This window comes from Hyla sarda, chromosome 5 (assembly GCF_029499605.1).
Source record: "Hyla sarda isolate aHylSar1 chromosome 5, aHylSar1.hap1, whole genome shotgun sequence".
NCBI lineage: Eukaryota > Metazoa > Chordata > Amphibia > Anura > Hylidae > Hyla > Hyla sarda.
In genome coordinates, this window is record NC_079193.1 from 233002452 (window position 1) to 233028920 (window position 26469).

Consider the following 26469-nt stretch of genomic DNA (forward strand, 5'->3'; position numbering starts at 1 on the left):
AACAATGTTCTCCAATTTGCATTTTAGTCCAAACTGGAAAATGATGCTATTTACAATGCTTCAGAGGTAAAGTTAATTGAGAGCACCATGAAAGCGTTCCTGTCAGACACCATAAAAACAATATTTTTATGCCTCTATCACTTATATGTGTTATAAAAATAACCCTTTCATTAGCTCACATTGTTAGAAATCCTCTCAGGGAAAGGGGGCGTGTCCATCACTTGTGGTTGTGGGAGGTGATTGGTGTGTCTGCTCATGCAGCCTTGTCCATATGTCAATCTTGTCTATGACTCATGGACAAGCCTGATGCTGTTTAAGGACTGGTCAGCGTCCCAGTAGGTATGGGGACCCCTTGTGGTGGGATTTTCAGGAGCCGTTTTCTTTTTGAAATATTCAAAAGATTTTAAACAACCATATTACAAAAGGTCTTTAATTTTAAGGTTTTTGGATCTGACAGTGCCTGTTGAAGTCACTTGCTCACAAAGCAATTTAGCTGTGAACTAGTTACACCAATCTTTTTTGGGGCACACTTGAAAAAAATATTTTTACTTCAGGGCACACCTACCAGGAGCCCCTCCTGTATGCAGTTCGCGCCCTGTGGGTAGGACCCACCTGTAGATAGCTTACCCCCTATAGATAGCTTGCAGGTATCATGCTCACCTGTAAGTAGAAGACCCTAAAGGTTGAACCCATTGCAGGTAGTTTGCCCAGCCCCCCTGGAGGTAGGACAACCAGTAGATAGTTTTCCCCTGTAGCTAGGACCCCTGTAGATAGGACAACATGTAGGTAGTTTGCCCTCCCGACCCCTTTAGTTATGACCCCCAGCGGGTAGTTTTCCCCATGTAGGTAGTTTGTAGGTTGGACCTTCCATTTGAGGCACTTTATATACTTAATTCTGTCTACTTGTCCTGTGCTGTAGAACTGTAGCTCTGTTTTGCTTTCCCATTTTCTAGTGTGCCGGATGGTTAATCTGTCAAAATCATAGAGTCCTATGGAAGCTTCCTCCATAGAGTTACACTTCGCAGGCACAGTGGAAGATGAAGAGTGACGTTTATTGTCGCATGCTTCTCCATAAGACACCATGATATGTATAGGAAAACCAGCTAGCACATCAAAGAATGGGGGAGAGGAGCAACCTACAGTTTTGCAGAATGGAGCAGCGACACTGTGAAGTGAGCACCATTAGCTTGTGGCACACCTATGGATGTTTAGCTTCTTTCACACTACAAAATTCTCAGTTTTTAAACATGCTTATGAAGTTTGTCTGAAAACCAGCTGAAAATGGCAGTAACAAAATCCTATACGTCCGTTAGAAAAGCCCATTATAGTCTATGGGATTTAGCCATTTGAACCCGTTATAGTCTATTATTGATAATGGACGTTATTTTGTGATGGAAGATAGTTCGGAAGAAAATAGTTCATGAATTATTTTCTTCCGAACTATCTTCTGTCACAAAATAACGTCCGTTATCAACAACGGACTATAACGGTAAGGGGACCCTCCTGCTGTCCTACAGCTGTTCAGAATGCTGCGATTTTGCCGCGGCGGTCCCGAACAGCCCCCTGAGCTAACCGGCATTCGTTTACTTTCACTTTAGACATGGCGTTAAACTTTGAACGGCATGTACGCCCTCCGTCCCCAACAGGTTAATGAATATATTAAATAGAATAGGACAAAAGACTGACCCCTGTGGTAATCCACCAGTAATAGTCACCCAATCAGAATAAGTACAATCAATAACCACCCCCTGTTTCCTATCACTGAGCCAGATACCCACTTGCACACATTTTCCCCCAGCCCAATCCTTCTCATTTTATGTACCAATCTTTTATGTGGCACTGTATCAAATGCTTTGGAAAAATCTAGATGTACGACATTCAGCGATTCACCCTGGTCCAGTCTGGAGCTCACCTCCTCATAAAATCTGATCAGGTTATTTTGACCCTTTTTAAATATTGGCACCACATTTGCCATGTGCCAGTCCTGGGGAACCTTCCCTGTCACTATAGAGTACTTGAATATTAAAAATAGAGGTCTGTCTATTACTTTACTTAATTCCTTTAGAACACGGGGGTGAATGCCATTTGGGCCTGGTGATTTGTCTATTTCGATTTTTTGTAGGTGGCACTTTACTTCTTCCTGGGTTAGACAGGTGACCTGTGCTGGGAAGTTTACCTTATCTCGCTGTATTTCACCTGGCATTTAATTTCACAGTGAAAACAGTGGAGAAGAATTTGTTTAATATATTAGCTTTTTCCTTATCCCCGTCTATAATTTCTTCCTCATCATGTTTTAAAGGGCTTACACTTTCATTTTTGACCTTTTTGCTATTTATATAGTTAGGGGTTAATTTTACCCTCTTTGGCAATGAGTCTTTCTGTCTCTATTTTTGTGACTTTTATCTGTTTTTTACATAATTTACATTTTTCTCTATAGCTTTTTAATGCTTCTTCACTGCCGTCCTGTTTTAGTTGTTTAAATGCATCATTTTTGTCATTTATTACATACTGCCTAAAATTCAATAGAGATTGTTTGACCCACCTGGCAGACTTATTGTTTCCAATACTGGGTCATTAATTAGTCCTTTGTCTATTTTTCGGACCATGTACTACAACCTTTGGTGCTTATGTTGAAGTCCTTTGTCTTGGCCATGTAGGACTTTTTGTCTAAGATTGCTTATTTATCCTCTCTTAAAGGGGCATGTCTTGGGTGATTTGATGTGTGTGTAGTTTATTCAAACCAATTGGAGATACAACAGGCCTACAAACAGAGGAAACAAATAGAATGGGGATGTTGAGTCTGAGACACAAGGATTCATTTTGTCATTGCTGGAGAGAAATTGCTTTCTGTTTTGTGATGTGTTCTATGCCCAGTGAAAGAGTACAGCCATGAGGACAATGTGGCCCCCACAAATGCTATTCTTTTTATGACTGACCTTGAGGGGTTGTTGGTGTACCAGAGCCACCTGGATTTGCAAAATTGTGTTGTGTGGTTCTAATATATTGACAATATCTTTGCTATCTGGACTGGTTATCAATCCATGTTTTGATGAGTTCAATTCTTTTCATGAAACAGTCAAAGTCACCATGATCCAGTGACTGAATTAAGCTTTCTTGGCACTTTGGATTGCAGTCAGAGCACTAGATTGGTCATCGATCTCTTTACCGAACCAATGGACAAAAAGTCCCTATTGTCCTCTACCTTATACCATCAGGTCTTTACCAAAAAGTCAGTTTAAATGGCTAGATACGATTTTTTCGACCCATTGTGGAAAACTGCACGACAGATTGATATGATCAGGTTATATAGTAGGAAATATGCCGAACATAAATTACTGTATGTTATTATTAAGTGTACAGTCACACAGAAGGAAAATTGAAAAGATTCCCTTTGTATCACGGTTTTGGCTGCACAGCAATGCAAACCATCATGTATTAAGAAAACACTGGCCAATAGTACAAATGCACTAATCTGCAATCAAGATTTTCCATGAACTCCATATTATAGCCTATTGTGGAGCAAGGCCCTTACTGATTAAAGGTCCGCTTTTGATTAAAGCAGATTTGGAAGGCAGTGGGAATGGAAAACAAAGATTTTCACTCCTTAAAGGGGTACTATTGTGGAAAACTATTTTTTTTTATGAACTAGTGCCAGAAAGCTAAACAGATTTGTAAATTACTTCTATTAAAAAATCTTAATCCTCCCAGTACTTTTTAGGGGCTGTATACTACAGAGGAAATGTTTATCTCTTTGGATTTCTCTTATGTCACGACCACAGTGCTCTCTTCTGACCTCTGCTGTTCATTTTAGGAACTGTCCAGAGCAGGAGAAAATCCCCATAGCAAACATATGCTGCTCTGGACAGTTCCTAAAATGGACAGCAGAGGTCAGCAGAGAGCACTGTGGTCGTGACATAAGAGAAATCCAAAAAGATAAACATTTCCTCTGTAGTACTAGAAGGATTAAGATTTTTTAATAGAAGTAATTTACAAATCTGTTTAACTTTCTGGCCCCAGTTGATAAAAAAAAAAAGTTTTCCACAGTAGTACCCCTTTAATGACGAATGGCATTAGTGTTATGGGGCCATTAAAGGGGTTCTCCGGTGCTTAGACATCTTATCCCCGATCGCGGGAGTCCCGCCACTGGGGACCCCCGTGATCTTGCACGCGGCACCCCGTTTGTAATCAGTCCCCGGAGCGTGTTCACTCTGGATCTGATTACCGGCGACTACAGGGCCGGCGGGGTGTGACGTCTCGCCTCCGCCCTGTGTGACGTCACGCTCCGCCTCTCAATGCAAGCCTATGGGAGGGGGCGTGATAGCTGTCACGCCCCCTCCCATAGGCTTGCATTGAGGGGCGGAGTGTGACATCACACGGGGGCAGAGGCGTGGCCTCACATACTGTCGGCCCTGTGGTCGCCGGTAATCAGACCTGGAACGAACACGCTCTGGGGACTGATTACAAATGGGGTGCCGCGTGCAAGATTTCTGGGGTCCCTAGCGGCGGGACTCCCGCGATAAGGCATCTTATACCCTATCATTTGGATAGGGGATAAGATGTCTAAGCACCGGAGAACCCCTTTAAGGATGTATGGAGAGTCAAGAGTCTGGCCACTCCATACTTGGTGGCACCCGGCTACTTTCAGCATCTGAAGGCCGCTGCTGCAATCTCTATTGCCATGTATTTACCAGCTAGATGCCAATGCCAGTTCGACAATGTACTACTATATTTCTGATCTGTGTTACACAGATTCATACCATGAACATGTACATAAGGACTTACACATGTAACAGTTTTGTCTGAAACCATCCTTTAAATGTGGATTGCATTTACAGTTATTTAAAGTGTAAGTCACATATGCACAATCATTGGCTCCTGCATAGGCAAACTCAGGCCTTTTGGATGAATGGGACCTGTGTTCTGGAACTTTGCTGAGCAGCCGCAACACCCAGCATAGCCTGTCTCCCCCGCCCCCCCCCCCCCCCCCCCAAGCTGGAGCTGAAAATCGTGCGAGGTCCAAGTATGGGACTTACGCTTTCATGCCTAAAAAAACTGTAAACAAAAGTGTAATTCTTAAAGGGCCTGTCTGCTTAGATAAGACTCTGTTCCATGCTCTTGTTGGGTATGTTGAGCAAGGAAAGCAATTAGTTCCTAAATTATTCTACTACCTCATACTGAAAGTGCGACCTATATATCTTTTACCTCTAATAGAGTCCGCTAATAGCCACACACACTCATTACATTAACAATAACTAATTACATTGTTGTAATGTATAAGTTGTAGTCATGCTCTCATACTATTTATTGGTAGCCCAGAATGTATGTGCTTACATTACTGTTCAGCAGATGAATGAAACGCCGGTTAAGTCTATATTATCCTATTTATTGAAGCTGTGAGGCTAAATGTTTTGAACACCTCTTTTACATGGATCTGAAAAGCCAAAAGTAATTGTATTCTGTATCCTATGTGACTTTCCCATACTGAGTGTGACAATAGGATAAGGTCTTCAGACACTCATTTTAAAGAACATTTCCATGCAAATAGGCAGTAAGCACAATGTACATGTTTTAAAATTTTCTGGGAAAAACATTTAGGTATGAGAACAAGACATTATCTAATTTTCATTTTTTTCTTATTACAGCATGTGAATTTGTAGCTCAAACTGTAAGTACAACTGTGAGTGGATGGGTTTAGAATTACAATATTGTTTCCATTCTGATTTTACATGGTAGTGTAATGGTATAAAACAGTCAGATGTTTTCTGCTGCTTATAATGTTCTGCAATTTTATGCCCCTTTTTCTCATTTTTCAGAGAACCACTCAAAATTGAATTTCAGTCTAAACATTGGAACACAGATCAGATCATTTTTAAGAACACATAGCACCTGCATAGCTTTTCTTCTCATTTCGCATTCTAAAATCTTGCAAACCAATAAAACTTCTCTAGAAAATAAAAGACCACGAAGCCGCAGAGGAGAATTCTTAGAAACCTGACTATAACACATAGGAGGAATTGGGTTTCCATCAGATAACAAGGTACAATAGTTTGAAAGTCAATGATGAAGGGATTCATTGTAAGTATATCACACAGTGAAGAAAGAAGTCTATTCAATGGCATTTGAAAGCAGTTCTAGAGCTTTTAGTTATTTTAAGATACAGTTTTGAAGATGAAAAATAAACATACCCCTTTGTCCAATTTCAATGTTGTGATGATTCTGAAGACTATGTAAAAAAAAAAAAAAAAAACATATATTATGAATATGTTTCCTCTATAGTATCAAGCAGTAGCAAATAAAGCTGAAATCTGATTATAGTAGAACTCCAGCCAAATGAAATTACCTTTATATAGCTGCAAATGTTTATATAACTTAATATTTGCTCAGCACTTACCCTGTTTCTCTAAGAATTTCCTTCAGACAGGAAGTCCAGTAGTTCTTAGCATACAGGATGACAGTCAGGCACCAGTTTCCTGGCTTCAGCTGCCATTTTGGGCCCAACACATCACTTTACAATGCCTTCTCCTCAGCTTAGAGAGCTACGCTTCAGTGTGCAGTGTGTGACATTCCCTGATTAACTGAGGCACACACACCTCCCTCATCTATATTCACTGCTTCTCAAACCTTGTGACCTGCTCAGCTCTCTCAAAGCAGCCTCTCGCTGCAGCTCACACAGGAAACAAGCGCAGAGGCTAATGGATTGTGTAGTTTGTTTTATGCAGCTCTCAGTTTGATTTTCAAATGCTATTTATGGGGGCTATGGGGGTCCGATTTTGAAACAAATCAGATGGGATGCCTTGTGTAGTAACAATGATATTGTTAAATTTTTTTATTTTTACCACTTGGCTGGATATTTACCAATATGTCATATTATTCCACCAGTCAAATAGTCAATAATTCTATTTCTTTACATTCATGTTTGAGAGTTCGTACTATGGTCAATGATACTTACATTTTATATTGATACAAAGTTGAATGACATTGTTGATATCCTCAGTGAATAGAAACAGGCACCACTAATGATATAAAAAAAAAATGGGTGCAATCAGTGGCTACATATAATCATGACCAAAAAAAAAAAAGAAAAGCTAACCACTATATAATGCACATCACGAATCATAAAGTGCAAAATACAATCTTTATTAAGAACACCATCATAACACAAACACTTAAAACCACTTAAGAACATATACAAAACATGGTGGAGGAAAATAATCCTACTCTACACTAGCCCCCTAGTAGGTATAAATGACCTAATGGGAGGGTCCCTGGATTTAATACTAGCAAGAAAACACCACATATGAGGTAAGAACTGTGGAAGAGAGAATTACATGCATACAATGCTGCAGGGCATAAATGTGAAAAATAATTATAAAATGTAAGTAGGCACGCTATATCAATATACAATTAGGTGAACACTGATTACCCATACAGTGACCAAACACTAATGCCAGACTGCTAACACTGCTAGCAACATTATGAACCATAACAGGGACACCCTCACCAACTAGTGGGAACACCGCTGCCCTTCTGACCTCCTCAGGATTTTTTTTTGTCATTGTTGATATCCTAGCATCACTAGACTCTCCAGGATAAAATTCAGCACAGTGTGTGACCATGTTAACCTCATGTCAGCTTAATTTACTAACAATAGGCAATAGTGATACTCTTCATTCTATTATTGATTTTATTGCCATTGCAGGGGTCTACATATTAATGTGATTCTTGTCTTCAGTCTAAAATAACAGTTACATGGTACCTGATTATTTTGGTAGTCTATATGCCCTTACATTTATTTAATATGTGTGTAATCTATCCTATACAAAAATGGCTTCCATGTACGGTATGCATAATCTTACCTAGTAGAAATAGACTCAGAACTCATATGCAATCAAGTATGTGTAGGTTTATTCTGCATATTAAGCAATCCAACAGATTATTATATGATTTTTCGAGCCATAAGAGAATCTTCATCAGATATCTGAAAATCAGTCAATATACAAATAGTGAAAACATGACCATAAATCAAAACAAAAACAACAAAGAAAAAAGCTAAAGTACTTGCGTGGGGCCAGGATCTGGGGCATCGAAGAAACAAGCTAATTTTACAATGATATGGAGTATTGTTGTAAGTAGCAAAATAGTAATAATCAATCCTGTATCAAAAAACCCTATAGACAGCATAGTGCAGAGTGAGCAAATGTGCAGTACATTATATACAGTTATGCTGTGCATACTATATTTAAATATATACACTGCGGTATATACAGTATAATAGCAAAATATCCAGTGTCCACTGTTGGGTAACCTAGGAAGGTAAATGCGAGTGTAATGGCTCATAGTATAGAAAAACAATAGCATGAGAGGTGGCTTAAGCCTCAGACAGAAATTGTACAGGAGTATGACTCATATTACAAAATTGCAATGCAATAAACTGCAGTGGACACATATTTAAAAGTACAAACAAATAAATATATAATGCAGGATGAAATCAGGTCACATGATCTCCCAGGGAGAACCAGCCACAGAAGGTCGCAGTAAACTAACCTCGTAGAATTTAATAGCTTTGTATATTGTATATGGACTGATATTAAGGATGCATGCATGAAGTGCCATCAAAGGCTCACCAGAAGTCGGTATTCAATCATTTTCCTTGAGATGTAGAGTTTCATAAGTTATGACACACCCAGCTGCCTTATCACTTCATGACTTCTCAAGTAATATTATAGAACGCCGTTGTTTCAAGGCCTTGGCTACAACGTCAGCAACCTGCGACAGTTTTTCATTTTGTTTTGCAAATATTTCAAGCAATTTTTTTATCAGAAAAACTCAATATTATGGGACAACTTTATTGTTTGCAACAGATTCTTGCATGAAACAATTTCTCAGCATTTCCCGACTTCCTTCCGGCACTTCTTTTTCTTCACTTTGAGCCTTTGACCCAATAACAAATGAAGAACTCTCCATGCCTCTCTCTTCTTCCTGCTCTCCTACTTGCATTAGCGATCGTATTTCCTCGTACCTTGTGCAGCCTTAGGCTTTGCCTAGTTACCTAATTAAAGAAGAAAAAAAAACTTGTCTCTTTGCTCTGATATTTGCCCATATAAAAAACATGCTGTTATAACCCTATCACTGAGAAATTTATGACCCATCCTGTGCCACTAACTATTGACCTGTCTATTCTCCCTTTCATCTCTAAACTCCTGATCACTTGGTCTTCTTTCACCTAAACACTATCTCTCTACAGTCTTCTTGACCCCTTTCAATATGGTTGCTATACTGTAAACTTTACACAAAATGCATTTATTTATTCTTCAGTGTGCTTCACTTTGTGTGCTTCACTTTATGGGCCTTAGAGGATACTGCTCTCTCTTTGGGAATAGTTTTAGTTTTTCTGCTGTCTGCGGCAAAAAGTAGAAAAAAGTTTTTTGTGCAAAATATTTGCAGTATACCATCAAGTGTACTTTATGGGGGAGATTTATCAAAACCTGTGCAGAGTTAAAGTTGCCCAGTTACCCATAGCAACCAATCAGCTTGCTTCTTACATTCTTCACAAGGTCTGTGAAATATGAAAGAAGCAAGCTGGTTGGTTGCTATGGGCAATCGGGCAACTTTACTTGTGCTCAGGTTTTGAGAAATCTCCCCCCTATATCTCTATATAATAGACATACAGTTCTCAAAAAATAACAACTCCAAGTCCTGACTGTCTTGCATTTTAAATCTGTATGAAAAAAATGTTAGACCAAATTAAATCTGTATGAAAAAAATGTTAGACCAAATGACTGCCAATCCATTGAACATACCACTACCATACATTCTGAATTTGGCTGTCTGAGGTGCCATTTGTACCTTGGTGCCTGTTCTAGCTGAGCAGTACTTCCTGCTCTTGACTCGACATGCAGGAAGCACCTGCAAAGTTAATCACTGATGGCGGTGATATGCCTCAGTCTGTGATTGGCTTACTAGGCACTTCCTGTGTTTTGAGAAAGCACTGTTAAGCCACAATTGGGAAATACCGGATCAGGGCAGTGAGTCTAACTTTTTTCCTCTAACCCCAGACTATGGGTGATAACTTTTTGAAACAATCCTTTAAAGCTGAAACCATTTACACAGATATCTCTGTACTTGTGGTGTCACAGTACTGGAGTGCGTCCTGTCAGGTAAACATTTCTTAAGGTGCCTACGCTAGGCCCAGCTGCTCAGTTAATTTTTATTGTTTTGTGCTGTATCTTTAAGAAATGTACAGGATATCCTTAAGGAAGTATGATACAGAGTACCCATGTGACCATGATTGCCTAGTGGGAGGCCCCCTAGCTAGGCCATATATAGTGTGGGGGGAGAAGCTATTCAGTTAGTGCATAGTCTTAGCCTAGCGCTAAGTTGCAGCTGCAGTGCAGAGTTCAGTGTGAGCTGCAGTGTTCGGGAGAGACATCAGGAGTGTGAGGTGATTCAAGGGAAGCCAAAAGAAAATCTTCAAGTAAGCGACCACGCCAATCTGCAAGTGTTCCCTGCCCATGAGAAGTCGGAAATTCCTAACTGTGAGCACAAGAGCCAGTGAGTTTACGGGCAACACTGTGCAAGTTCATACCCAGAGGGTATAGCATTAATTGAACACTATTAGAACCCTAGTCAGCGTGGGAGAACTCAGAATTAAGACTACAGTCCCAAGGCTGCAACAAGTAAAGCCAAGTGGGTGTAATAAACTACAAATCACAGCAAGTCTACAGGGCTCCTAAAGGTTACTCTGCATCTACTCTAATCTGCTCTATGAGGATTGTAACATTTACTCGTGTAACCTGGCATCAGTGTATTTATTATCCTGTGCCTGGCCCAGGAGAAGCTGTCCTATCCTCAGACCGTGTAGGTTAATGGCGTCATGCATATATCCAAAGACCCTGCACAGTACCCCCCTAATTGGGCACTACAACCCGTTCATTTATATATTTGTACATTGTGACCAAATAACCTCTAAGACATCTTTTCTGTAAACTAAATAACCCCAAGCTTGATTACCTGTCTTAGTCCTGTAATTGTCTTAGTCCTGTAATCCTCCCATACCATTTATTATCTTTGTTGCCCTCCTCTGCACCCTCTCCAGTTCAGCCATGTCCTTCTTATATACAGGTGCCCAAAATACACAATACTCCATGTGCGGTTTGACTAATGATTTATACAGAAGCAAAACTATGATTCTGTCCTGGGCTCTATGCCTCCCTTGATACATCCCATGACTTTGTTAGCCTTGGCAGCAGTTGCCTGGCTCTGATAAAGTTCAGTTTACTGTCCACCAGTACCCCCAAGTCCTTTTCATTTGAAGTTTTTCCTAATGTTTTATTATTTAGCACATAATTGTAAATGCTGTTTTTATGGCCCAAGTGCATAACCTTTCATTTATCCACATTAAACTTTATTTGCCATGTCTGTGTTCAAGTCTCCAGCTTTCTATGTCCCATCTATAATATTCTATTCTCCTCCTCTGTGGTGATTACCTTTCTTAGTGTCATCAACTCAGCTCTGAGTGAAAGCTCTGGCTGTCTTTTGATTGAATGCCAGTGAGAGGAGATGCCAGGAAGCATGAAAAGTCCACCTCCTTGTCCCTTAAAATAGCCATGGTTATAAATTAAAAATGCTGTCAGATTCTCTTTAAAGGGAAACTGACAGCTTGTTCACCCACACTAAACCCAATTTACTGGATTATAGTGCGGGAGAACACCATTAAAAAGAGGGGTTACTCACAATTATTGGTGAAGTAGTTGTTGAGTTACCTCAGTTTATATCTTTTCTCTGTGCAATGGAGACGGGGAGCCAACTTGCCAAGCTCCCCTCCCTCCTTAATATTCTCTGATTCACCGCCCCTTGCTGATGTGAGAGCCAGCTGGTAAGAGCTTCCGGAAGGCAGCAGCACCTGTGCTCTCCTCTGACAGCAGAGTGCTCACCCCCAGCATACATTTGCATATTTGTCACAGGGGCGGCCCGAACTAAGAATTTTGAGGAGGCAGGGGAGCTCAACAAGCCAGCTCCCCTCCTCCATTGCACAGAGCTGGGCAATAGAAACAAAGATAAAAACGAACCTAACTCAGCAACTACTTCACTGATAAATTCAATTGACCCCTCTTTTTAAAGCTGTTCCCCCACACTATAACCTAGTATAATGGATTTAGAGCGAGTGAACAAACTGTCAGATTATCTTGAAGCAATACAATATGTACTGAAATGCTGCATGATAGCATAATTCTTTTTCTTTACAATCTGTTTCAAATGTAATGTCTTTCTTGGGTTATGTTAGACTGCCGTTTAATTTTGGTGGTCTGAACAGTTTTATGTTCCCTGGCCAGGGAAAAGCTTTTACCTTTTCATCCAATAGCTCTTTGGGTGTGTCTAGATAAGGCCAGCTCAGTCTAGCTTCTGGGCTGGTGATTGACATCCTGTCTTGCTGCTACTTGCTTGACATGTTGCTATAGAGCTCTTGGTGAAGCGCTGTTTGAACTTTAATTCTACTATGTTTGCTTTAGCATGCACTTTGTATGTTCTGGGTTTAAGCCATGGTTATGTAGCATGCTCATAGTAGATTTTAATCTGTGTTTGATTTGTCTTTTTTAGGATTTGTATATTCTTTCTGTTATGTATCTGTACACACTGGGTTTTCTCTTGTATCCGTTTTCTGTGGTTCTGTACCAAGATATCCCTTTTACCTGTCCATGGTGACTCCGGGGAATTGAGAATTAGAGCAAGAGATCTCCATGCTCCATGGTGGACTCTGGGAGATTGCTTTCTAGTTTCAAGACATTCCTGTGTCTTCTGGTGGTTCTGGGGTATTGTGTTTATTCCTTTTAAGCAATAGATCCCATTTACCTTTGTGTAAGGGACTCTGGGGGTATTTATTATTCCCTTTTCCTACAAAGGTTATCTGCAGGATTGAGCTTTTTCCTGTTTGTTCATGGAGTCTATTTTGACTCATCAATTTTCTAGTCTTGTGTTCAGTTTGAACAGTGTCCTATATTTATATCCTGTTTGGTTGATCTCATCTTTGTCCTTTGTACTTCTACCTGTTTGGGAACAGTGTCTTATGTTCCGTTTGCCTGTTTATATTCTGCCCTGTTAGTATTTGTATCCTGTCTTGTGTATCTGGTTGTCTAGTAGTTTTCCGTTTCTGGCCAGTGACCGATACTATGTATTTGTGTTTTTACTCCACTGCACTTTAGCGCAGGAAGGGACCAGCGTCAAATTGTCGATCCATCATTTAGGATGGATGGGCAAGTAGGCAGGGAGAGTGGTTTTAAGGTCAGTTTAGGGCTCACTCTCCCTGTATCCCCCAGTCGGTCCTGACATCAACTTGGTCTTCCAAACCATCTACTTTACCCTTTTAGCGATATAAGAGCATTTTGAATGATAGGGTATGAACATGTTGTACTTGGTTAGTGTAATAACTGCATGGTTAGGTAAAGTACTTTTTTCTGTTTACTCTGTTGTTGAGTGTTCCAAAACCCAGATTTTTTTTCCCTCAAAGGAATGGAAACGGTATACTACGAATGTGACTGGAATAACATTGCCTCGATTTGAAGGCTGTTTCTCCATATAGTATTCTTCAGTGTTTCAGAATAATTAGAAATTGTAAACCATAGCTGTTTGGTGAGGCTGTCACCATTTAACATCTCAGCTAATATTTTTGATAGATTTCCAGTTTAGAAATATAGGAGCTTTAAAATTTAGTAAATGTAGTTCAAGGTCATGGAGCGGGAGGGGCTACATAGTCAGATTTTAAATTACTTTTAAACAATAACCCTGTGTATTTTTTTTTCTTATTTCATTAACTTTACAGAGTTGTGAAGTAGCATTAGTAAAAAAACAGTCAGTACTTTTCTAAGTCATAAAAGTTCACTTGTATATTTTATTGCTGAGGGAATTTCTAAGGGGAACTCTGAAATCTGAGACTCCACAGTACATTGATTGCCAAGATTCTTTCATGTGAAGCTCAAAGACCTTAGCTCAGGTTCAGACTCTCTAATAATACCATACGTTGCAAAACGGCATTGAGTGAGTTATTGAGTTGCAGTTTACAATATTGTAAAGGTTTTGTTAAAGTGTATAGCCTTAATAAATGTGTAAAATACAAATATTACATCTGCTGAAATTATACATGTTTATCCCAACCATTCTAACACAGTCCTGCAGATATATCTAGTGTTTCACCAGCTAGATCTAGTGCATGAACACTTAGTATCAGAACCACATGCTGTTCAGGATTTTCCTATATCTTTTCAGTAGGGTGAAGTTGCAGATTCCTAGGCAAGTTATAACAATCTTAATCTTTTATTTGCACAGTAAAAAAAAATCTGATACATTCTTATCAAGCCAGCAGCTTTTCATATTCCCTTTTGCAGCATAGGATTGTTATGACTCCAGTCCACTCTTTTAGCTAGGGACACTAAGTATGACTGTGTTACTTAGGGGTACTCAGCCCCTAGACATTTTATCCCCTATTCAAAGGATAGCAGATGAGAGATAATGGGAGTCCAGACGCTGGGACCCCCAGCAATCTCCAGCCCGGAACCCCATCATTCTCAACATTTGTATTCAGAATGCTGACTTTGGGTGGTGGCGGTCATGTTGTCATCCCCCCTCCATTCATGCGTGAGGCCCCCTCCCATAGACATGACTGGAGGGGAGGGATGTCACGACCACAGGTGCCCGAAGCCAGGTTCCGTTCAGATTGCCAGGGTGGCGGGATAGGGGATATGTTGTCTAGGAGCAGAGTACCCCTTCAAAGCAAAATTAATTTCAATGTTGGTTATGTATCACTACTTTCTTCTTGAATCATTTCTTGTTGATGGTCACCGATTTCAAAAGTCAGACCTGCACATACCTGCTGTGATGACTTATAATTCAGTGAATTTTGATGGTTAAATCTCAACATGGCAACTCCTTCTATCAATAAAGTTTATGGATGTCTCTAAAATGAACCACCTAGCCAGACATAGGATAAGGTGAAAGATGCACTTACCAACCAAAGGATGGATTGGGGAAGTTTTACTTTTGGCAATTTTTTTTTTAAGGATACTGACATGTAGAACATTGAAGAATTTGTACAGTCATTGATTAACCCCACCAGGACCAAGGGCTTACAGGTATGCCCTCGCATCCTGGGACTTAAGGAGCAAGTGCGTACCTGTACACCCTGGTCCCATTAACAGGGTTTAAACCGTTCTCGTGAGCAGAGAACAGGTTAAACCCGGGCCGGTAACTCAGTGGAGCTGATTGGGACATCCGCGGTAACATCGGGGTTCCCGATCAGCTGAGTGAATGACGGGAGGGTCCTCACCTGCCTCCGCACCGTTCAATCTGTCATCTGCTGCTTGTAGCATGCTATGCAGGCTAGAGCAGCAGAGCGCCGAGAACTCTGATCAATGATGTGCTTTGGCATAACATTGATCAGTATATGCAATAGCTACCCCCTATGGTAGCTAAAAAAAAATAGAGTGTAAAAATTTAAGTTAATACATTTGAATTAACCCTTTCCATCCTTTTACCCTTTTTTTTATAAAATTATGTAATAATAAAAAAAAAATAATCATATATGGTGTCCAAAATTTCCGAACTATTAAAATGTAAGGGTAGCTAAACTGCAGGGTCCATGGCGTACACAAAAAAATACCAAAGTCCAAAATTGTGCATTTTTTGTCACTTCATATACCATAAAAAACAAATAAAAAGCGATCAAAAAGTCCAAACTTCAAAACAAAAATAGTACCAATAAAAACTACAGACCATGGCACAAAAAATGAGCACTCATATAGCCCCATATGCGGAAAAATAAAAAGTTATAGGGGTAAGAATATGACAATTGTAAACATTCTAATTTTGGTGCATGTAGTTAGCATTTTTTAAGTACCGTATTTATCGGGGGTATACCACGCACCGGCCTATAACATGCACCCTCATTTTACCACGGATATTTGGGTAAAAAAAGTTTTTCACCCAAATATCCATGAAAAAATGAGGGTGCGTGTGTGCGCGTGTATACCCCGATATACCCCCAGGAAAGGCAGGGGGAGAGAGGCCGTCGCTGCCCGCTTCTCTCCTGGGGTCTAGAGCGCTGCTGTCAGCCCTTTTCACCCCCTGGTTATCGGCGCCGCTGCCCGTTCTGTCCCCCTGACTATCGGTGCCGGAGCCGATAGCCAGGGGGAGAGAAGCGGTGCCGACAGCCAGGGGGAGAGAAGGGGCAGCGGCACCCATTGCCGGCGCCGCTGCCCCGTTGCCTCCCCCATCCCCGGTGGCATAATTACCTGAGTCCGGTCCGCGCTGCTCCAGGCCTCCGTCGTGCGTCCCCAGCGTCGTTGCTATGCACGGCGCGGCGCTCTGACGTCATGCGCCGCGCCGTTCAGCGCATAGCAATGACGCCGGGGACGCACGACGGAGGCCTGGAGCAGCGGAGCAGAGCGGACCGGACTCAGGAAATTATGCCACCGGGGATGGGGGGAGGCAATGGGGCAGCGGCGCCGGCAATGGGTGCCGGTGCCGCTGCCCCTTCTCTCCCCCTGGCTGTCGGCGCCGCTTCTCTCTCCCTGGCTATCGGCGCCGGCACCGATAGTCAGGGGGACAGAACGGGCAGCGGCGCCGATAACCAGGGGGTGAAAAGGGCCGACAGCAGCGCTCTAGACCCCAGGAAAGGCAGGGGGAGAGAAGCGGGCAGCGACAGCCTCTCTCCCCCTGCCTTTCCTGGGGGTGTATCGGCGTATAACACGCACACAGACTTTAGGCTAAAAATTTTAGCCTAAAAAGTGCGTGTTATACGCCGATAAATACGGTAGTAAAATAAAATAAAACCTAAATAAATTGGATATCCTTGTAACCATATCCGTGTAGAAACGGATGCGCCCAAAAGTTACAAAATTCCTTTTTTTTTTCAATTTCACCCCACAAATATATATATTTTTTGTTTTTCTAAAGATTTTGTTATTAAATGATTGATGAAATTACAAAGTACAATTGGTGGCGCAAAAAACAAGCCCTTATATGGGTCTGTAGGTGTGAAAATGAAAGCAATATGATTTTTAGAAGAAGAGGAGGAGAAAACTAAAGTCTAAAAGCAAAAATTGGCCTGGTCCTTAAAGGGGTACTCCGCTGCTCAGCGTTTGGAACAAACTGCTCCGAATGCTGGAAACGGCGCCAGGAGCTCGTGATGTCATTGCCCAGCACCCTCATGACATTACAGCCTGCCCCCCAAATGCAAGTCTATGGAAAAGGCTGTGACATCATGAGGGGGTGGGACTATGACGTCACGAGCTCCCGGTGTCGGCGCCGGAACAGTTTGTTCCAAACGCTGAGCAGCGGAGTACCACTTTAAGCTGAAAATGGGCTTGGTCCTTAAGGGGTTAAGCAAGTTATTATTCATGGGAGGTATGGTCTTTTAGGGTTTTATTGTGCTATACAGTTGCAATATGATTTTGTTTGTGGAACAGTTGCATCTCAAACATAGAAAGGGGGAAATGGAGAAAAAAGAGTGTTGAATTCTAGTTGTAGTACTGTATTTAAGAAAACCACACATTGAGGCAGGTGTTAAAATATAGGTGTGACCTTACTACCCTTTTTACACTGTGCCATGTGGGTTTGAAGCATCATTCCTATCATCTCCATGGTATAGCAGTCCGTTATTGCAATCCTCAGAAAAATTACTTTTATTCCGCCACAAGCTGTATGCTTATGCTACCAAGTAGTCATTAGGGCATTGGGGTAATAACTAGTCACAGCAGTTTGCCTGAAATCATGCCTCGGCAAGTGTGATTGACAGGCAAGGGGCTTTCTCCATCACTCAAAGCAACCGGTCAGCTTCAGGGCATCACTGCGCCTCCGTCTGATAGCCTCAAACGCAGATAAAGAAAAGGATCACCATAGGATACCTTCTAAGACTTTTATGCTGCTAGACAGGAAAACATAAGATCTATTCTGGCCAAAAAAGTAAAACACTGCCATGCTAAGGTGATCCCTGGCTCCTGGAAGATGTCCTGCAGCGATCCTCTTCTTCACTCTGCATTTGAGTGTTTTACACACAGACGCTTCAGTGGTTGCAGAGAGTGACATGGGAAGCTCCTTGCTTGTCAATGAATCCTGCAGGCAAATAGCAGTGACTAGTTACGGTCCCAATGAATACTAAGTAACCTTTAGCACAAAGGTTAGGACAGAATAAAAGTTATTTTTCTGTGGATTGCAAGAAGGCCTAATATACCACAGACATGGTAAAAAGAGAAGATGGGAATTAAACCCCCTAGCACAGTGTGAGAAGCCTTAGGCTAGGTTCATACGGCAGAATTCCATGCAGAATTCCATTGTCATATTCCGTTTGGAAATTCTGCAAAATTTCCTGCACATTAAATTGAATGGGAATTCTGCTGTCCCATTCACATGGCAGAACTTTTGCTGTAGATATTCTTCCACAGAAATTCTGCTTTCCGGATTCTGTGAAAATATTCCATTAAATTTTGACGAATTTCGGGCAAATCCTACTGAACTCAACAGGGCTTTGAATTACGGCAAAATTCTATGTTTTGAGCACACAGATATTCCTCCAAAATTCTGCTCAGATTCAGCAAAACTGCAAAAATTCTGCTGCAAGCTTTGAGGAATGGAATTTGAGTGGAATAGAATAATTTTCTCCATGTGAACATATCACAATAGGGTAAAATCTGATGACAAAAGGCCTTGTCTTTCCATACTTGAAAAACAACAACAGGGCCATTGAAAGTTGTCCTTTTTACCTTTACTCCCTGAAAATATTATTTGATAAAAAAAAAAAAAAAAATATATATATATATATATATATATATATATATATATATACAATGTGTGTGTGTGCCTGTAGGTAGATTACAAGGGTCCATTTTTAGCTTATCTGCTCATCAAAACATTTGCTCTCTGTTTGAGACCTTGTCTTTCCCTTCCAGACTGTAGTTGTGTTTTACACCTCTTAAAATCCATGCATGCATCCATCTGCTATAGTTCATTCAAAATTCACACTTTTTCCCAGACATCTAAGAAGCATTAGGAGGTAAAGTTGAGCATGCAAAAGTTTGTGCTTTTATACTTCCTGTTGGCATTAAAATTAACTTTTAGAGCCAAATGGAAAATTCATCACTAAGCCTGTTATCTCTGCCAGCTGTTGCTGGGTGACATTTCCACTGTCTATAGCAAATTAGATTTTTTTATATTATGGATTTTAATGAAGATATTCCTGGGTTTTCACTTCCTTTATGGTTGGGTAACAGCTTCAGATTACTTGGTATGAAATATGTTAGTCATACAACCATACATCATATTATATGCTATTTTATTTTGCTATGTATTGTTCATGAAGAATGATCTATGGTCTACATTGCGAGATTATTTATATATATTGTAAATATCTTTTATTTCTGTGTTAGACCTAGCCATATCCTAAAAATTAGAATTTCTGTACAGGTTGGAATTGTGTGGAATATAGTAACATTACATGTAAAGTAAATACCAAGTATATACAAAACAGTATTCACGCATCAGAAACACACTATAGACATTTAGTTAGGATTAGTGATGACTGAATCGATTTCAAACTAATTGGATTAGTTCCAAATTTTACAAAACAATTCTAATTTTTCTTATTCACTTTGGGCTTTGGCGAGTGGCTGTATGCATTAGGAGTCAGCCCAATAGATGTGTAGAAACAGTGCTCACCTGCTCCCCACTCATGTTTGTGGCCTGGTCCAGACTGGTTTCCTCATCACTTGAGTACTGAAGGGGTTTTGACCACTAATACACAGAAGAGGCCAAAGAGGAAGATGCTTATAGGTCCGGCCTCAGACAGAAGCAGGAAGCAACTGAGTATTCCACAGCCCACAGAGGAGCAGGGACTGTGCTATGCATTGCTGCTTACTGTACTTACAAGGAGGTAAGTGAGACTGATATGCATCATAATTTAAAGGAAGACTGTCAGCATGATCACCCACTCTAAGCCCAAAACACTGGGTTCTAGAGTGGGTGACCAGAAGTCCACAGAGGAGACTCTTACTAAATTCTTCCCACTTCTTCCGGAAATATACGCTGCAGAAGTCCCACTGCTCAATTCAGGGAATCATGTACAGGAGGCGGGGCCCGCTGGCTGGCCGCCCCTGCCTCCATCAATCATCTCATAACATAGAAGAGAATCAATTGCTGGAGTATAAAAATATTGCAGCCGTAGATATCAAATTCTGGAGAAGACTTATTCTGATTGCTAGATTTGGAGTCAGGATGTAAGGAATTTTTTTAGCCTCAGTTTAAAAAAAATGGTTTCAACTGTTTTTTTGCCTTTCCTTGGAATCAAAGTTGTAAGTTTGACTGATTCATACACCAGTGCAGAGTGGCAATATTGGGCAAATACATTTTCTGTACAAGCCATGTGTTTATGCAAATAAAAGTTGCGAAACACCCACTTTGCACAATTTTTTTTTCAAAAGGTGACTCTGCTCTGGTGCAGGAAAATACAATTTTTCCCTTATATTAATTACGGGTGACCTTTTGTTATCTTCTTTAGGGATAAAATCTGGAAAGCGGTAAGCATGGCATGTAACCACTGTGTGAGTGGATAGGGTTTTATTAGCAATAGTGAATTCTGTTTATCTATCCCCATAGGATAGGGGATAAGTGTCTGATCGCAGAGGGCCTGATTGCTGGGACCTCTAACAATTCCCGGAATGGACCCCGGCTTTCTGAGAGGAATGCATGCTGGGAACAGCACATACTACATTCATTACTATGGGTGTGACGGAGATGTCCGAGTACAGCATTCAGGTCTCTTTGGCGCTCCCATGGAGAATGAATGGAGCGCGTGCTCTCAGAGAGCCGGGGCGCGTTCAGGAGAAAGGGGATAAGTTGTTTATAGTCGGAAGACCCCTTTAAACGTGAAGTAGCAAACTTCACTTCCCAGCTGGACACAATCTCCCACCAGTTGGAGGAGCCAGCTCCTTAGACTTATAATAGAGCCATCTGGATAGAGGCCGTAGCCATCTGGAGAGTGAAACAGGCTACATAAGCTAAATCTAGGGTTCGGTAGGGATGGAAACACTAAGAGCCTGACCATCCAAATGTCGCTAAGGCATCAAATTATTTGTATAATGGCAGGACACTAAGTTTTTTTTTTATATTTATTTGTCAAGCATTAAATAATTTGTTATCAAAACATTGTAACTTGTAAAATGCTTGAGATATGTTTGGATATTTGTTTGGATATTTTGGATTTGGGATAGATTAGGATTGTGGATTTTGGAATAGTTAGAAAATTTTCTTTGTGAGTGTTTTTCATCATCATCATCATCATGCTATCTGAAACTATCCAAATTATAGTAGACGACTCAAGGGCTCATTTCATTCAAATTAACATTTCTCAGCAAGGATTTAATAATTACAAACACCTTTGAAAGTCTCCTAATTTCTGCTTAGACGGGTTTTCTTATAAAAATAGTTTCAAGTAATGATGTTCTTAGCATTAAGCTGTAATGGGATTTCGTTCCTTGCATAATTGTACAACTGCTGCATAAATTTCATATCATGCTGAATAAGGGTAATAACAATGGACTTCTAAATTAGACATTCACTTAATCATATGCCACTAATACAAATAGTGATAGTGCACTTTTATTATTTTGACATAAGCCTAAAAACGTACCAAAATATGATTAAGTAGTTCTATACTTCTTTACTCTTGTAGCCAAATTTAATTACAGTAGGTCTTGCCTGGATAGAGAATGAAATAGTGAAGTTTTACCACAATTCTATTTTTTTAATATTTTGTTGCAATTTTCTTAACATTTTGTTGCTCACCATTGGTGACTTTATACATCACATGTTCAGGAATAATAATGTTTTAGGACAATTTAAATGACCCTCACATTGACTGTAAAAGTGGTGAAGCGATAAGGAGGGTTTATTGAGAAAGCATTATGACATTTTTACTGTTTTGGGAAGCTTGAAGATGGTTTCTGGAAAATATCTGTACAATACCTACCATTAATATAATAATATATTCTGCACTGGCTGCCCTCGAGATCTTTGTCTGGAATATTTCCATCCAGAGGTTTCTCAATGGGAACCTAGCCTTATTGTTTCTGTCTCCCTACTGTCCAGTGCCACTCCAAATCCCTGGCAAAACTCCAACAGTGCCCCATTCCTCCCTTATAGCATTCTTTAATATGATGACATCACCATGTGTGGTATGCTGTGTTTAACCCCTTCAGGACCAAGCCCATTTTGGCCTTAAGGACCGGAGCGTTTTTTGCACATCTGACCACTGTCACTTTAAACATTAATAACTCTGGTATGCTTTTAGTTATTATTCTGATTCCAAGATTGTTTTTCATGACATATTATTCTTTAACAAAGTGGTAAATTTTTGTCGATACTTGCATCCTTTCTTGGTGAAAAATCCGTAAATTTGATGAAAAATTAGAAAATTTAGCATTTTTCTAACTTTGAAGCTTTCTGCTTGTAAGGAAAATGGATATTACGAATACATTTTTTTTTTGTTCACATATACAGTATGTTTAATTTATGTTTGCATCATAAAATTGATGAGTTTTTACTTTTGGAAGACACCAGAGGGCTTCAAAGTTTAGCAGCAATTTTCCAATTTTTCACAAAATTTTCAAACTCGATATTTTTCAGGGACAAGTTCAGGTTTGAAGTGGATTTGAAGGGTCTTCATATTAGAAATACCCCATAAATGACCCCATTATAAAAACTGCACCCCCCAAAGTATTCAAAATGACATTCACTCAGTGTTTTAACCCTTTAGGTGTTTCACAGGAATAGCAGCAAAGTGAAGGAGAAATTTCACAATCTTCATTTTTTACACTCACATGTTCTTGTAGACCCAATTTTTGAATTTTTACAAGGGGTAAAAGGAGAAGATTTTTACTTGTGTTTGTAGCCCAATTTCTCTTGAGTAAGCACATACCTCATATGTCTATGTAAAGTGTTCGGCGGGTGCAGAAGAGGGCTCAGAAGGGAAGGAGCGACAAGGGGATTTTGGAGAGTACGTTTTTCTGAAATGGTTTTTGGGGGGCATGTTGCATTTAGGAAGCCCTTATGGTGCCAGAACAGCAAAAAAAAAACCACATGGCATACTATTTTGGAAACTAGTCCCCTCGGGGAATGTAACATGGGATAAAGTGAGCCTTAATACCCCACAGGTGTTTCACGACTTTTGCAAATGTAAAAAAAAAAAAATACATTTTTACCTAAAATGGTTGTTTTCCCAAAAATTTTGCATTTTTAAAAAGGGTAATAGCAGAAAATACCCCTAAAAATTTGAAGCACAATTTCTCCTGATTCAGAAAACATACCATATGGGGGTGAAAAGTGCTCTGCTGGTGCACTACAGGTCTCAGAAGAGAAGGAGTCACATTTGGCTTTTTGAAAGCAAATTTTGCTCTGGGGGCATGCCGCATTTAGGAAGCCCCTATGGTGCCAGGACAGCAAAAAAAAAAACCACATGGCATACCATTTTGGAAACTAGACCCTTCGGGGAACGTAACAACTTTTGCAAATGTAAAAAAAAAAAAAAACATTTTTACCTAAAATGCTTGTTTTGCCAAAAATTTTACATTTTTAAAAAGGGTAAAAGCAGAAAATACCCCCCAAAATTTGTAACACAATTTCTCCCGAGTACGGTGATACCCCATATGTGACCCTAAACTGTTGCCTTGAAATACGACAGGGCTCCAAAGGGAGAGCGCCATGCGCATTTGAGGCCTAAATTAGGGATTGCATAGGGGTGGACATAGGGGAATTCTACGCCAGTGATTCCCAAACAGGGCGCCTCCAGCTGTTGCAAAACTCCCAGCATGCCTGGACAGTCAACGGCTGTCCGACAATACTTGGAGTTGTTGTTTTGCAACAGCTGGAGGCTCCGTTTTGGAAACAGTGGCGTACCAGACGCTTTCATTTTAATTGGGAAGGGGAGGGGGGCTGTGTAGGGGTATGTGTATATGTAGTGTTTTTTACTTTTTATTTTATTTTGTGTTAGTGTAGTGTTTTTAGGGTACAGTCGCACGGGCGGGTGTTCACAGTAGTTTCTCGCTGGCAGTTTGAGCTGCGGCAGAAAATTTGCCGCAGCTCAAACCTGCAGCCAGATACTTGCTGTAAACCTCCGCCCATGTGAGTTTACCCTGTACATTCACATTAGGGGGGGGGGGGACATCCAGCTGTTGCAAAACTACAGCTACGACATGCTGAGAGTTTTAGTTTTAGTTTGTGACCTCCAGCAAAACTACAACTCCCAGCATGTACGGTGCATGGTGTACATTGACTGCAAAGAGTTGGAGTTTGCAACAGCTGGAGGCACACCGGTCGTGAAACACTGAGTGAGGTAAAAAAAAACTCTGAGTTTCACAACCAGTGTGCCTTCAGCTGTTGCAAAACTACAACTCTCAGCAGTCACCGACAGCCTACTGGCATGCTGGGAGTTGTAGTTATGCAACCAGCAGATGCACCACTACAACTCCCAGCATGCACTTTAGCTTATTGTGCAAGCTGGGCGTTGTAGTTATACAACAGCTGAAGGTACACTTTCCATAGAAAAATGTGCCTCCAGCTGTTGCAAAACTATAAGTCCCAGCATGCCCATAAGGGAATGCTGGGAGTTGTGGTTGTCTGCCTCCTGCTGTTGCATAACTACAGCTCCCAGCATGCCCTTTTTGCATGCTGGGAGCTGTTGCTAAGCAACAGCAGGAGGCTGTCACTCACCTCCTTCTGCTGCCTGCACACAGGTCAGTCCCTCGTGACGCCAGGGATCGGGGTCCCCAGCTCCCGAGGTCCACGTCCCGCACCCGCTCACGTCCTCCGGAAGAGGGAAGCGGGTTGCGGGAGTGACACCCGCAGCAGGCGCCCTGATTGATCGGCCGGTAATCCGGCCAACGAATCAGGGCGATCGTGAGGTGGCACCAGTGCCACCTCACCCCTGCAGGCTATGGCTGTTCCGGTTTGTATTGGTCTTGCGTGACAATAAAAACACACTGGCTATGTCATTTGTTGCTTGAAAATGGTTTGGTGAGCAAACCGAAATGTCGCCTCACGTTGTGTGAATAAAATCCACTTTTTGAACCTTATGGAGTTGCTGCTGCCTATTTGCTACTATTAATAATTTTAGCTATATTTCATAGAAGTGTATAGAAATGAATAGTACTTATCTTGTTCAGCGTCGCAGGACCTTACCTCTATGGCATGTTGCAGAACCTTAGGAGGTCCTAGGGTCATGTGTTACCCACAAATCTCTGTAAAGATGATTGACATCCGTTTGGACCAATTAACATTAGTCCAGCCCTTGGCCATATAAGGGAGCTGCGTCCAATTATCGCTCTCTTGGGTTGCTGCTCTCATGGATGCCGGACTAACAGGATGGTGTGCTACACAACTTTCAAAGACACGCTAGGCCTCAAAACCTACGGCCTCAGCAGAACCAAAAATCGTGAGTTTTTCTCTAACTCCTGCTAATGCTAGCGTGACTACTGGACCACAACTAATTCCCCTAAATCCAGTGGAACAGCGCAATGGACTAAAGACCTTTAAAGCTAAAGTCCCAACCATTGTCAATCTCCAAAAGGAAGCTGTTGTATTGATTAGAGACTGTTATGTTAATGAAGTGTACAGAAAATCTTCAGTAAAGTTAACGCTGTTTACAGAAGCTTTCCGGTTGTGGACAATCCATTATTACTCACTACCTCAAACCTATTATCATCTACCTCCCTATCGTTCCTGGGAAGGACAGCGGTAGGAAAAGCTTTATTGAGGAGCCCTTACCCTGGCGTCACGAATAGCAAGGGTTAACAAGCACCCTTTAAAACCCACACAGCTACACTCCCCATACCCTACATCCCCCTGGCTACCACATATGGTCCAAGTAAAGGCATCAGGTTATCACATTAGACATTATCTTATGCCAAAAAATTACAGACATTTTTTTGTGTTTCATATCAGATAATAATTTACAATCCTTTGAATCTTACAATTGGCCAATACATCTTTATTCACTTCTAGTTTTTGAGACTTTATATTTAAAAATGAAAGCTTAGGGTGCCCTGATTTTACATTTTCTTGATCTGCCCTTCTGTTCCAGAGATATGTGGGTTTATAATTTGTCTGACAATTTAGGGAATCATTCAGATGGGTGAAATTCCTTTTAATAATGGAAGGGTTTATACAGCCAGTGGTTGTATATTAGCCATACACCCCCTAACTGTATAATCCTGCCCCTTAATCTGATAGTCACTCCCATTTTATAAATGACGTTCATGCCCATCTGATTGATTCCCTGATTTGTCCCACAAACCTTAAACCCACATATCCCAGGAACACAAGGGTGTATGAAGAAAATGTAAAAAGGCATGTGATCAAGGTACCCTAATATATTTAGTGACAGTAAAATCAAATTTTGTGGGGTTTGGCCACAGGTCCTCTTTAACAGATGTT

At 40.8% G+C, this 26469-nt stretch overlaps 1 long non-coding RNA gene across 1 annotated transcript in view; it reads right to left on the reverse strand.

The window, feature by feature from the left end:
- Positions 1-8960: 8960 nt before the first annotated feature.
- The window catches only part of LOC130272735 (uncharacterized), a 70119-nt gene continuing 52610 nt past the window's right edge, over positions 8961-26469 (reverse strand). Inside the window, exon 3 of the long non-coding RNA XR_008843709.1 lies at positions 8961-9049. This is a non-coding gene — a long non-coding RNA (uncharacterized LOC130272735). The remainder of the gene's footprint in view (positions 9050-26469) is intronic.